The following is a 13,075-nucleotide window of genomic DNA, read 5'->3' as shown; positions in this document are numbered from 1 at the left end:
ATATAGATCCAGAGAATACGGTGATTTTCCTTTTCACTTTTTAATTACTAGTTAAGAACATCAGATTTAGGGGGACAGTCCTTGTGTGGTTTTCCATAAAATAAAGATAATGATGCCACTAACTTGCTTTGCAGGATTGTCATGAGGAGCATATATATATTAAAAAAAAAGATGCTGGTCAAACACTTAATATTGTGTTTGGAACACAGAAAATGCTCACTAAATGTTGCAATTATTACTTATTTGTCTTTCTTTTCCATCTTTTTCATGTTCTTTCTCATTCCCAGTACTAGGCTAGTACTCACCATTCTCACTTTGGGAAGTTAATTCAGCCCATGGTTTCTCATCTTGGACGGTATTGACACTTGGGGCCAGATAATTCTTTCTTTGCGGGACCTGTTCCTGTACATTTTTGGATACTTAGCAGCAACACTGACCTCTCCCCACTAGATAAGAGTAGCATCCCTTCAGTTGTGACACAAAATATGTCTTTAGACATGTGAAATTTCTCCTAGGTAACAGAAGTGCCCCCACTTTACAACGGAGACAATTCAGCACCCAGTGAGTTCCTCTCTCCAGTCTCTGTTCCTTCCCAACCAGGCAGGCAGAGATTGGCTACCTGAGCTCTACTCCAATGCCATCTGACTACAGCAGGAAAGAGAAACCAACCCAGGCCAACCCAATCAAATTCTACCCCATGAGAATATGAAATTAAAAGGAAATCCAGCCAATGTGCTTCAACAAGACTCTTGAATGAAGGGGAAGAATACTCAGGAAGGATGGGACAGTGTCTCCAACTTACTTCTGCTCCTGAAACAGAGAAATCCAGTGTGCAGAAACACTATGATGATCACACACACAGAGAAGAGAGATGCAATAGAGCCCCATGTTGAGTGTCTGGTCATTTCCACTTCTAGGTTTCAGGCTTTGGAGAGACCTGATGATCTTTCTGTCCTGGGTTTGGTGAACTATTCCAGATTCTTTCTAATACATTCTGAACCTGATTCTCTTTCTTTTTGCCTTAAACTCAATTGTGTAGCTTTTTTTCTTCTTTCCAACAAAAAAGAGTCTTAACTAAGACACTGTTGAGAAGGTTATGGGGGTTATAGAGGGATGGTAAATAGCATGTCATTCCCTCCCTCTTGTGCAGTCAGGTCCAGTCAGGAAAAAGAAACATTTTAGCAATTTCAAACAGAGAGATTTCATACAACAAATAGGTTACAAAGGTGATGGGAGAAATGAAAACCTCAGGGCATGATGAAAGTACCCAGAGATCAGTAATACTGAGAAACCACTTCCCTGCAGTTCACTAAATGAACGATCTCAATTCTTTGCCCTCTCTGCATCCACAGACTTGCTACAGCCTCATTTTTTGGTTTGGGATTGGCTTTCTTTGCCCAAGGATACATGGGTGGAAGTTAAAGTTTTCCAGTGCTGAACCTAGATCTTTAGTGGCCCTATAAGACTTCCAAATTCAGATCTGACATGTAAAGATCTTGAAAGTAATTATTCCTATTTTACAATGAAAAGCTGAACAAACTGTTATTTTTCTTAAATGAATCATAAAACTTTCAGGCCTTTCAGAGAACCACAGTTTATTTGGATCAGAAGCTACTAGAACTATAAACTGATAGGGACACTTAAATTGTCACTGTGAAGAGTTGCTGGAGGCTGAGGTGGACTAGCTGGAGAATGAGTAACTCCTAGGAGGCTATGGTTTTAGGAGGCCTGTATATTTTTGTGGGGTTTACCTCCTAAAACCCCACCAGGTTCTCATGATGAAGATCTGAGAAGGACCTCTTCATGGCTCAGGCAGTTGGAAAGGAATAATAATCATTGTGAAGTATGCCCAGAGCACTTCTCCATAGCAAGAGCCTATTCTCCAAGGTAAAGGACTTTGCTAGAGTGCTATCCCCACTAGAGGAAGGATATCTCTCATCTTCTATTCCTTTCCAGCCTTCCTGTCTCATCTAAGTGTAAAGGAAAGGTGGATTATCAACAGGGGTCAAGGAAACAGACTGAGAATACTGCAACCAAGAAAAGGAAAAGGAATAAGTGGGACTAAAGTAATATGACTATAAAAATCACTTGTGAAAGTCACGGCTCCAATGATTGGAACTTAATAGGAATATTATACAATGTCCTCCCTCCTCCACCTATTACAATGCCAAGAGGGCTCCAGTATAACAGAGTGAATTATAGTTGACAAAGATGCAATACACAGAATGTCTCCAAGGGAAGCTGAAAATCAAAAGGAAAGACAAAATCAGGCTCACTGGAGGGACTTAAAGCCACTTATATCTAGAGCAAGTGTTAAATCCAACACAACTCTTAGTGATATTAATATAAATCTTCACACCAAAGATTCACCCATTCCCTAATATCTGATACAACATGTCTGGCTTTCAAGAAAAAAAAAAAGAGACAAGGCATACCATAAGACAAGGAAAGTAAAACAGTTTGATGATTCAAAGCCATCATCAGAACCAAATTGAAATACGATGTAGATATTGGAATTATCAGACAGAAAACTTTACATAGCTTAATATGATAAATATGCTATGAGCTCTAATGGAAAAAGAGACAGGGTACAAGAACAGAATACAAGCAGAGAGATGGGAACTCAAAGAAAGAATCAAAAGGAAATATCAGAAGTCAAAAACGCTGTAACAAAAAAAGGAAAATAGCTTCAATGGGTTCATCAATAACTCAATATATTCAAGGGAAGAATCAATGAGCTTGGAGACAGGTTATGTGAAATTACCAAACAGAAATACATAGAGAAAAATACTCGGGCACTTCAGACTTGAACTGCCAAAACCAATGACGGAAAAAATTTGGGGGAAAAAAAGTAAAAATAATGGAAAATGATAAGAAATATAGCATAGTTTTCATCAGAAACCATGAAGAGTAGGGAGTGAAATATCTAGAGTTGAAGGAAGAAAAAAAATTACCAACCAAAAATTTTATATCCAGCAAAATTATCCTTTGCACGTGAAGGAGAAATAAAAATTTTTTCAAACAGGAGTGCCTGGGTTGCTCAACCACTTAAGCATCCAACTCTTGATTTCAGCTCAGGTCATGGTCTCAAGATCCTGGGATCAAGCCCTGAGTTGGGCTCTGTGCTCAGTAAGGAGTCTGTTTCTCCCTCTGCCACTCCTCCTGCTTGTGATCTCTCTCTCTCAAATAAATAAATAAAATCTTTAAGAAAAGACAACTTTCTTAAACAAAAAGAAATGAGGGAATTCACCAGCAGCAAACCTTTCCAACAAAAGATGCTAGAAGTTCTTTAAAAGAAAGGAAATGATGTAAGTCAGATCTGCATTATAAAGAGAAAAGCATCAGAGAAGGGAGCTGCATGTAAATGAAGGTGAAATAAAACCCTTTATTTTTCTTATTCTTAGTCTAAAGTATAATTCTGTAAAGCAATAATAGAAACAATGTATTGAGTAATTACAGCAGATTGAAAGTAGAATGAATGGCAGCAATGTCTTGAGGGACAGGAGAGAGTGTTCAGCTATAAATATCTGCACTATCAGTGAAGCAATAGAATTTTATTTGGAAAAGAATTTAGATTAGCTTAAAATGAATTTTGTAAACTCTAGACCAACCATTAATTAAAGAAAAAAAAGACAAAGATAGTTGACATACTACGAATGCTAAGGGAGAAAATAAGTAGAGTCATATAAAATGTTCAGTTATAGCACAGAAGACAAAAAAGAAGCAGGAGACAAATGAGTAAAGAGAATAAATAGTGAATACTACAGTTACAACATGATAAATATTGATCCAACTATATCAGCAAGCACTTTAAAAAAATAGTCTAAAAACACAGTTAAGAGCCAGAGATTTCCCAGTGGGTAAAAGAAAAGACAATTAGGTCCTCACTTCTCCCCTCGATGCCTAAAAGTGACTCCCAACATAGCAACTGAGTGATCACTTCACAATACCAATTAGATCATGTCTGTCCTCTGCTCAAAACTGTGCAGGAATATCTCATTTGATTCAGAACAAAAGTTAAAATCATTGTCCTTCATTGTCTTCCAACATCATTTTCAGACATGGCTAATTTCCACCCCTCTTTCAAATTTTCATTCAAATGTTACTTTCTCCAAATTCTATCTTAACCATAAATGATCTCCTTATAACTCCCTCCCACACACTCTCTATTCCCCTTATATGCTTTATTTTCCCTTGATAGTGTAACTTTTTAAATACAAAAGCATTTGCATGTCTATGTGATTGGTTGTTTATTATCAGCTATCCCTAGTGCAATATAAACTCCATTAGGCAAGGTTTTGTGTCTACTTTGTTTGCTGATCCTCTAGCTTGGTATCTAGTTCAATAAATACTTGTTGAATAAAGGGAGTTTTTCACAATATCTATGGACCTCTTCCAATGTGTAAGGCTTATGTTCTGACATACACTGTGTTCTGAACATGTGTCCTATATCATCGACCAGGATTCAGCAAACTATGCTCTGGAGCCAAATTTGGCCTTCTGCCTGTTTTTGTAAATTCAGTCTTATTGAAACATCCACCTCCATTTGTTTACTTATTGTATATACAGAGGTAGAGCTGAATAGTTACACCAAAAATCTGGTAGTCTCCATAACACAAAAAATTAACTATCTGGCACTTTACACATGAATTTGCTCCCCCTGATATAGACCATTGTGTGTGGGTGTAAATATATATATGTACATTTTCTTTATCCAGTCATCCATCAATGGATTTTTAGGTTGTTTCATACTTGGCTATTATAAATAAGGCTGCATAGAACATGGAAGTGCATATGTCTTTTCAAATTCATGCTTTTGTTTCTTCAGAAAAATATTCAGAAGTGGAATTGTTGGATCATAGGGTAGTTCTATTTCTAATTTTCATGACTGGGAGTGGGGGAACATCAGGCTTCTTTCTGTTAGAACACATTGCATATTTGGAAGAGCAAAGGTATAGAGTGCGAAGTTCAGTCTCAGGGAGATGTGTGAATGAACAGACTATGCCAGTGAGAACAGAGGCTAGTTGTTTAGAGCTGGCTGTAGCAAGAAAGTCAGCCAACATCTTGAGTTTGGAAGACACCTAAAGCCCAGCAAAGGAGTAGGAAAGCTTCACAGTGAAAAAAGTCAGGGGAGACCTTAGGTATGCCCTGAAGATAGGCTGTTGGCCAGGGGGAAGGTAGAGGCTGGCTAACTGAGACAGGCTTCTTATATGATGGTTTAGGAAACATATTTGTCTTCCCATGGTTGGCCCTGAGTTGCAAACCATGGCATAAAATAAGGAAATTGGCATCCATTGGCTTAGCCTTAACTATCCTAAGCAACTGCTATTGGTGCTGTGGTTTGGGCTTTCTGGATGGTGGGCCACAGAGACTATGGGTCAGATCATTGTCATACATGGTCTGGCCATTGTCTATTTGCATTTTCAGTCTCTCAGATAAAAGAAAATTACTTTTTAAGAAACTCTTTGAGTAAATGCATAAAAGATAGAGGAAATGGTCGAAGAAAAAAAGATTACGGATAAAGAAAGTGATAGTCACATCTCTGATTAAATGGCTGACATTTCAGTGGAGAAGAGAGTAGAACAAAAGTCTAAAATATCTACGTCACTAGTTTGTATCTTTCTTATCCCTTAAATAAAGAACTGAAGTTCCATGTTATGTTCGTTCATTTGGTTTTTACTATCACAAACTGAAATGAGACCTTTACTAAGTCAGTCCTGCTTCTTCAAGCTGGCATTTTGATTAAAAGACCAAGTGTCTTCACACACGCTGTAAGATATTCAGGAGGCTGAGGGAACCCTTAAGTGAATACAAAAGCACAATTAGATAGATTGATAAGAACTACCTCCCAGCTATGTGTTAGATCATCTGCTGGAACACTCAGCTTCTTGAAGGTTTGGTGACATTTCATTATCCACCCTGCAAGGTAAAGTTAAAACTCAGCTATTCTAATTCCCACTAACTGAAACTTCAGTACACAAAATATTTCAACTTAAGCATACCATCCCTCCACTTTTAGAAAAGGGTTTATAAACTGCCTTTCCATTTCTGATTTTCAAATAGAATAGGTTTTGCTTGGTCTGTACCATTTTTGCTTGCAGCTCAACTGTCAATAATAAATAATGTATGTAAGATATAATTATAGAAATTTACACAAAGCCAGGGTTGAAAGTGGACTAATTTTTATGGCTTCCTACCCATTAAATGGTCTAATTTTTAGCAATTTTCTACTCATGAAAAACCCTTTTTAAAAATCAACTTGTCTTTGAAGCAGAACACGCACAGTGGTTTTTTTCACTTATAACAGCACTAAGTTTCTAAATGTTGATTGGTATTTCATGAGAAATCTGGCCTTTTTTTTCCTCACCTGCTGATGAAAGCAAATCTATTGCAAATTACACAAGTGAAATTTCTTATTATGCTTTGTTATCTAAGTACTAGAAATAAAGACAGAGTTCTTCATAGCACATTTGGAAATTATAGATACTATATAAATGGATGTTTGTTGAGTAGTCATGGCCCACAAGAGTTTGAATATTTATCAATATCCATCAGGGTTCAGCCTTTCATTTCATTATGATTTTCAATCACTATTGTCCTAGGTGTCTAGCTGGCATCAGCTGTTCCTTAATCTTATCTCCTTAGGCAGTAAAACAACATTAATATCATTTCATCATTTTCTGGCACAGGGCAAATGTAGCCCTGGCCTCAGAGTCAAGAGGAGAGGGTTCTGGACTTGTCCCTGCCACTAAGAGACTTGCAATTGTTGGCAATCTCTGACCTTTCTGGACTGCAGTTTGCTCACCTGCTAAATGAGCAATCTGTATTAGATAACCTCAGAGGACATTTTAAGGGCAACATTCTATGACTGTAAAAAAAAAAAAAAAAAAAAAGTGATTAAATGGCTAACAGCTGACCTTCCCCAAATTTTATGTTTTTTAAAGAGCTGAGGTGACAAGCTGATGGTATCTGTGGCCTTTGGAAAAAGCACAGTTAAGTATTGTTAATTTTATATTTTATCATGGTGCCGTCACATGGTTCCTCCGAAAGCATGCATACTTTCTGCAAAATAAGTAAATGGACAAGTAAAATAAGTAACTAATGGCAAGACAATGTGCAAAAGGAAGAGAAAGTAAACAGAATTTAAAAAAAAAAAAAAGAGAAACGATTAACATTTAACTGTAGGATATTCCCATGTTTGCACCAGATAGAAAATATCATAATCACAGCACGTTGAGATGAGAATGGGGTCAAAGGAATATCAGCTTCTCTCCCAATAAACCATTTATCTATCTATCTATCCATCCATTATTCATGTATCTGTTCAACGTTTTTGGCATACTATGTGACAAGCACTCTTCTAGACACCAGGGGCAAGTAACACAGGCAAGCCCTCTGTGTGCATGGGGCTTACATGAGGGTGTGAAGTAGCAACAAACAGGTAAACAAAGATTGAATGATAAGTGATAAAATTTTCAGGGAGTGCGTGTGCTACACAGATAGTAAAACATGAATGTGAGAAAGAAGGGCAAAGGGTAGGGCATGAGAGGCATGAGGGGCTGCAGATAAGATGGTTACGTAAAGAAAAAAATCACTAAAAGAGGAGGAGAGAGAGATAGTGCCAGGCAAAGTTAGCCACAAGTGCCAAAACTCAGAGAATGGAAATGCAAGGTTATGGTGGCTGGAATTGAGTGGGTCAAAAAGAATTATTTGAAGCAGGCTGAAGGAAAGAGCCAGATCACAGAGGGCCTTGTAGAGCAATGGTAAAACATTTGGGGTTTTTGTTTGTTTCTAAAGCTTATTCTATTCTCTATGACCCAAATATACCACACCCTTTGTGGCATTTAAGAAAGTTAACAGGATCACAGATATAATTAGAAATTGTCTCAGCAGAGATTAATAATAATAGTAATAATAATAATAATAATTTTTATTGAGTGCTCAAAAGATGCCAGGAATTGTGTAGAGAGCTCCTGTACTAACTCAGGTACCTCTTATACAACCCATGAGGAATCATCACTAGACCATTTTACAGGTAAGGAAGCTGACTCATCCAAATCGACCTACTTGAAAAATGGAAGATCAAGATGAGAGTCCAGGTTTCTAATTCCAAAACCCAATTAGATTCATTTAAAATGTGATAGGAACTATAGAGTCAGGAAAGGAGCATTTGACTAGAATGAAAGCTCCAGGAAGGAAAGGATCTTCACTGTGATGAAGCAGGACATAGAGAAAAACCTTTCCCATAGCCAGCACTCAAAAAAAAATTGATTGCAAAAATCTAAAATTTGCCATTTTGCAGGTTTCAACACACCTAAAAAGGAGGCAAGGCAAATGGATGTCACTTTATGTTTTTTCTAAGTGTGCATATTTATTTTTCTCCCCCAAAATTACCCCAGATTCTTCTAAACACCTGTTTTATTTAAACCTTTGGTTCCTCTGACCCCCATAAAGAAAATCTCTGCCCCAACTCCTCCAGTGCCTCCTTCCTCTAGCATCTGTTAATTTACTCACCTCCTGATTAAGGTAACCGCAGATACACTCTCAGTGGAATCCAGGTTCTGCTTCATTGCATCAGGATCTGATTATGAGGAGTGTGTCCACTTGGCCTGGCATTAACCACCCTCACTGTGGTTGGGCTTTGGCACAAACATCTACAGAGCTGCTGTTTCTGCCCATTACACCAGGAGTGAGTAAAAGCAGGATCAAGTCACTGGGAGAGAATTTGGCAACAGGGACGTTAAGACACTGAAGAGGAAAAGAATAGTCTAAGGGGTTTTCAGAGTCCAGGTAACAAACACATAGGCTAGACTTAGCAGCACAATCAAGAAAGAATCCAAGAATGAGTGAGCACATGGGTAGCATCCTTCTTGGGTAACCATTCTCCTAGAAATCATGGAGCAAGGTAGGTGGTCAAAGGGGCAGCTGACCTAAACAAACAGTAGATGCTGAGTGTGAATAGAAAATCCTGAGGTCGGGGAAAATACACAAAAGCAAGGGCAACAGATAATTGACCTGCATGTGGTCCCAGTATTAGCCACCAACCTTCACAGCCTGCTTGCTGAAAGCCAGGCCTGAGTAAGAAGGCAGGAGGGGGCAACAACTGGTAGGGTCAGAGTGTCAAGAAAGTTACAGGTCCTCTGTCAGAAGTTCCCTGATGACTCTGTGTGCCACAAGAACTTACCTGCCAGAACTTTGGCAGGTTAGCTGGAGCAGGGTTTAGGGAAAAGCAAATGGCTTCATAGAAATCTCTCTTTGATATAATCTCATTAATATGTGGAATTTGGGGGAAAAAAAACAGAGGATCATTGGAGAAGAGAGGGAAAAATAAAACAGGATGAAATCAGAAAGGGAGACAAACCATAAAAGACTCTTCATCATAGGAAACAAGCTGAGGGTAGTTGGGTGGGGGGATGGGGTAACTGAGTGATGGGCATTAAGGAAGGCATATGATGTCATGAACACTGAATCATTGAACTCTCTCTCTGAAACTAATACATTATATGTTAATTAATTGAATTTAAACTTAAAAAAGAAATCTCTCTTTGTATCTTTTTCTATACTCATACCTCATTGATTTCATTCTATTTCGAATGCTGATTTGAGATTAGGTCAACGAGATATATCTGTTCAACATGAAGTTCTTTCCATCAAGGGCTGATTAATTGGTGATAGCTTTGTGAGGCTATTATTAGCAAATCTAAATTTAATTTTCTTTTCATTTACCATTAATGTGATGTTCAAGACAATCCATGACCAGGCCCCAGACTTCCCTTAGCTTCGTGAGGCACTATACTCAGTCACCTGTGTTTTCAGAACCTTGCATTTGGTTGTCAATTCTTAATCTTTCAAAGATTTCTTCATCTGGGGTCCATGGAGCTAAGCATCCAAAGATGGACTTCATTAAGCCCAGGACTTCTTGGTACCTTCGTGTAAATTATATGCAAGTTTAAATGTGCATTTAATTAGCTTCTTAAAGGGGCCTATGACTTGCATGAAGTTAAAGACCATTATGCTATTCCCTCAGCCTCAAGTGATTATTGTCCTATTACCATCTTTAGGTAACATTATGTATTCTTATTTTTAAGGTCTGGCTAATGCCATAAGCTTCTTAGAGACACTGCATGTTTCCTAGGTCAAAATCAAATTAATCTTTACTTTCAACTTCCATCTTGGTTTGGTTGACCCTATAACAAGAAAGCATTTCAATTTGCATGTCAATTGACCTTTACAAGGTTAATAATTAAATGCCTGTCCAGCCTACAGGACTGATAGCTTCTCAAGGACAGGGAGACACATATTAGATTTATCTTTGTGTATACTAGTAGTAGTAATACTTTATAAATAGTAAATACACAAAATAAAAGTTTCTATATTAAGCTGAACAGGACACTGTCCATTTTTACTGGGTTTAACAAATTCCAGAAGGGGTCTGCCTGGATCTATAATACTTACAGTACTTCTCACTCCTTTCTACCTTTTACTGACCTAAATTCCATTGCCTTAACAGTATCATAGCTGCTGCCCTACTTGATAAGCCCTATTCCACCCTCCCACACCCGATCCTCATTCTGGCATGACATCAGCTCTGCTTCCAGCCCCAAGTATCATCTTCTGCCCACCTGTTCCTGCAGCTCTATGTGAACTTTGGTTTCAAGTTAGCATCTCAACATCCATTTGGCAAAGACTTTTGGAAGGGGCTGTTATGTACCACCCTGGATCTAGCATCAGGGATCAAATGGTGAGTAAGCAGAGACACTGACCTGGCAACCACCACCTATTTTGTACTTTGAAGAAGTTTTAAATGTTGTTTTGGACTCTGATGTGATCTCAGTTTCATGTCACATTTTAATTCCACAGTGATTGTGTTCACTTGACTGTTTGCTGGATGCAGAGACGAGAGTTATGAATACTGACTCTTGTTGGCCTCTAAAGGACCCTGGAATGCTATGATGCTGCTTTCAGAATTTGATATTACACATATAACCAAAGTTCGATAACCACATCTTCTTCTTCTTCTTCTTCTTTTTTTTTTTTTTTTTTTTGGCTAGTTTTACTATTTTTGTTTTGCTGCCATCCATGGACTATCTTGTCCTAAAGCAGAAGGACGGCACATTAGGATGAGAGATGTTTCCTCTAAATATGGAATAGTTGCAAAGCAATCATAATAATGAAATGGATTGTGGGCGTAATGTGCCTGTGTTTTCTCATTATGGCATATTTTGCTGTGATGTTCCTGTAATGAATGTACCACTTGTATGTATTAAAAATGATATAAGTGACCATTATAGAAATATTATCTTTCTCCCATGACAATATCGGGGACTGCTTTTTTTATTGTAAAGGGTACTATCATTTGTATGTTAAATTTTTAAGTGGATTCCTTTATTTCAATGTATAAAGTAATAGAGGGAAGTTTAATAGAGCACTTCTTTCATTTTCTTTTCTTTTTCTGTTGTTTCTCATTTGCTCTGATGTCTTTGAGTCTCCCAATTATACAAAGATCATTTCCACATTTCAGTGGGTCTGATTAGCCAGTCCTATAAAGAGCCTCTGAGAAGCTCAGACCCACCTGAGGAAAGAAAACCTTGATTTTGTCTTACACAGAGAATTAAAGGAAAAATACGCAGTGACTTCTTCAATGTGAAATAGATCAGTGTCAGAGGATGGCCGGGGCCTCTTTATCTCTACTGTTCTTTTTTAAACTCCTCACTGAGTTGTATGGTCAATAGTTACCATTTGTTTATTTGTTATGATCATTGAGATTTCTATCTCTTGAATTTTCTGGAGTGTCTATAGCTCCAAGGTGTTTGGGGTATTTGCTTACCTGGAAGCATTCTAAATGACATGGTATCCATCCCATTCATTCGTGCTGAACTTAACTGTATAGCACCTTCTATTTTAATCTTGGCTTCAATGCCAGCTTAAATTTTCCTTCCACTCAACGTACCCCAGATTAATTTTTTTTCCTCAAACTCCTTACTTCTAGTCAATTTCAAGCAGTTTAGGTTTGATTTGCTTTATAATTGTCTCTTGTGCACACCATAGCTTATAAGATATGTTACTTTGGACAAATCACATAATTGTCCTCAGCTTCTGTTTCCTGCTGTGGAAAGTGTAAGTAATTCTACTGATTTTGGTGGGTTCTTTAAGAAGACATCTCTTCTTTAGGTCACATTCCTACTTTGGTCTCCAAAGAAATGAAATTTGGTCTTTTCTCCCTTCTTTCCCCTTTTTTCTTTCTTTTTTTTTTTTTTACAGATTTATTTATTTATTCATTTATTCATGAGAGACACAGAGAGAGAGAGAGAGAGAGGCAGAGACATAGACAGAGGGAGAAGCAGGCTCCTCACAGGAAGCTTGATGTAGGACCCAATCATCGGACCCAGGATCACACCCTGAGCTGAAGGCAAATGCTCGACCTTAAACCACCCAGGCGTCCCTCTCCCCCTTTTTTCTTGATCCAAAATGCTTAGGAAAGGTCTTTTATTTAGCTCTCTGTCTACTTCCTGTCATTACCAAGAGAGGATCTGTCTCTACAGCAGAAAAATTCAGCTGCATTGGGTCATCCTTCACCTTTGTGTTGACTTAGCATATTGGAAGTTACTGCTTAGTCATGTTATCTTCCCCTGGACAACATGGCAAAGGTGAAGTGGGGCCTGTACCTGAATTTGTTACTGCCAAGCCACAAGCACATTGGACAAGGCCATTGCATGAAGAGGGTTGTTGCGTGCACTTTTATGTGAGTCTGCAAGGTGCGCCTGCCTGCTCTGCTCAGAGCTGAATGGGAAAGTCAGAGTCCACTCTGCAGACCCAGCACTTGCTATAGATGGGCCCCCAACATTAGGTGAAAGAACAAGGAGAAGAGACTTTCACCTTGTCCTCATTTCCCAGCCATGCCCTCCATCCAACTATGAGGTCTTGTTCATTAGGAATGGCTTGGCCCAACAATAAAACTAACACTTGGGTTCTACTTGATCTCCTAGTACCTATTACCCCACTGTGTTGAATCCCAAAAAGTAGACATTGGTGTGTTTATACAGTTTACACTCACGCTCCCCCATGCTCAGCCATA

General features: G+C 38.3%; 1 long non-coding RNA gene across 5 annotated transcripts in view; it reads left to right on the top strand.

Annotated features, from left to right (window-relative positions):
- LOC144291959 (uncharacterized) overlaps positions 1-13,075 on the top strand; it is a 74,966-nt gene that overhangs the window by 25,029 nt on the left and 36,862 nt on the right. For 3 of the 5 annotated variants that reach the window (XR_013359499.1, XR_013359501.1, XR_013359498.1), the window contains exons 4-5: positions 6,945-6,992; positions 10,511-10,741. This is a non-coding gene — a long non-coding RNA (uncharacterized LOC144291959). Of the gene's footprint in view, positions 1-6,944; positions 6,993-10,510; positions 11,273-13,075 lie in introns of those variants that run through there. The other 2 variants (XR_013359497.1, XR_013359496.1) reach the window with 2 other exon arrangements.

Source organism: Canis aureus, chromosome 20, assembly GCF_053574225.1.
Source record: "Canis aureus isolate CA01 chromosome 20, VMU_Caureus_v.1.0, whole genome shotgun sequence".
NCBI lineage: Eukaryota > Metazoa > Chordata > Mammalia > Carnivora > Canidae > Canis > Canis aureus.
Note: the sequence above shows the minus strand (reverse complement) of the source record. Positions and strands in the feature narration are given on the sequence as shown.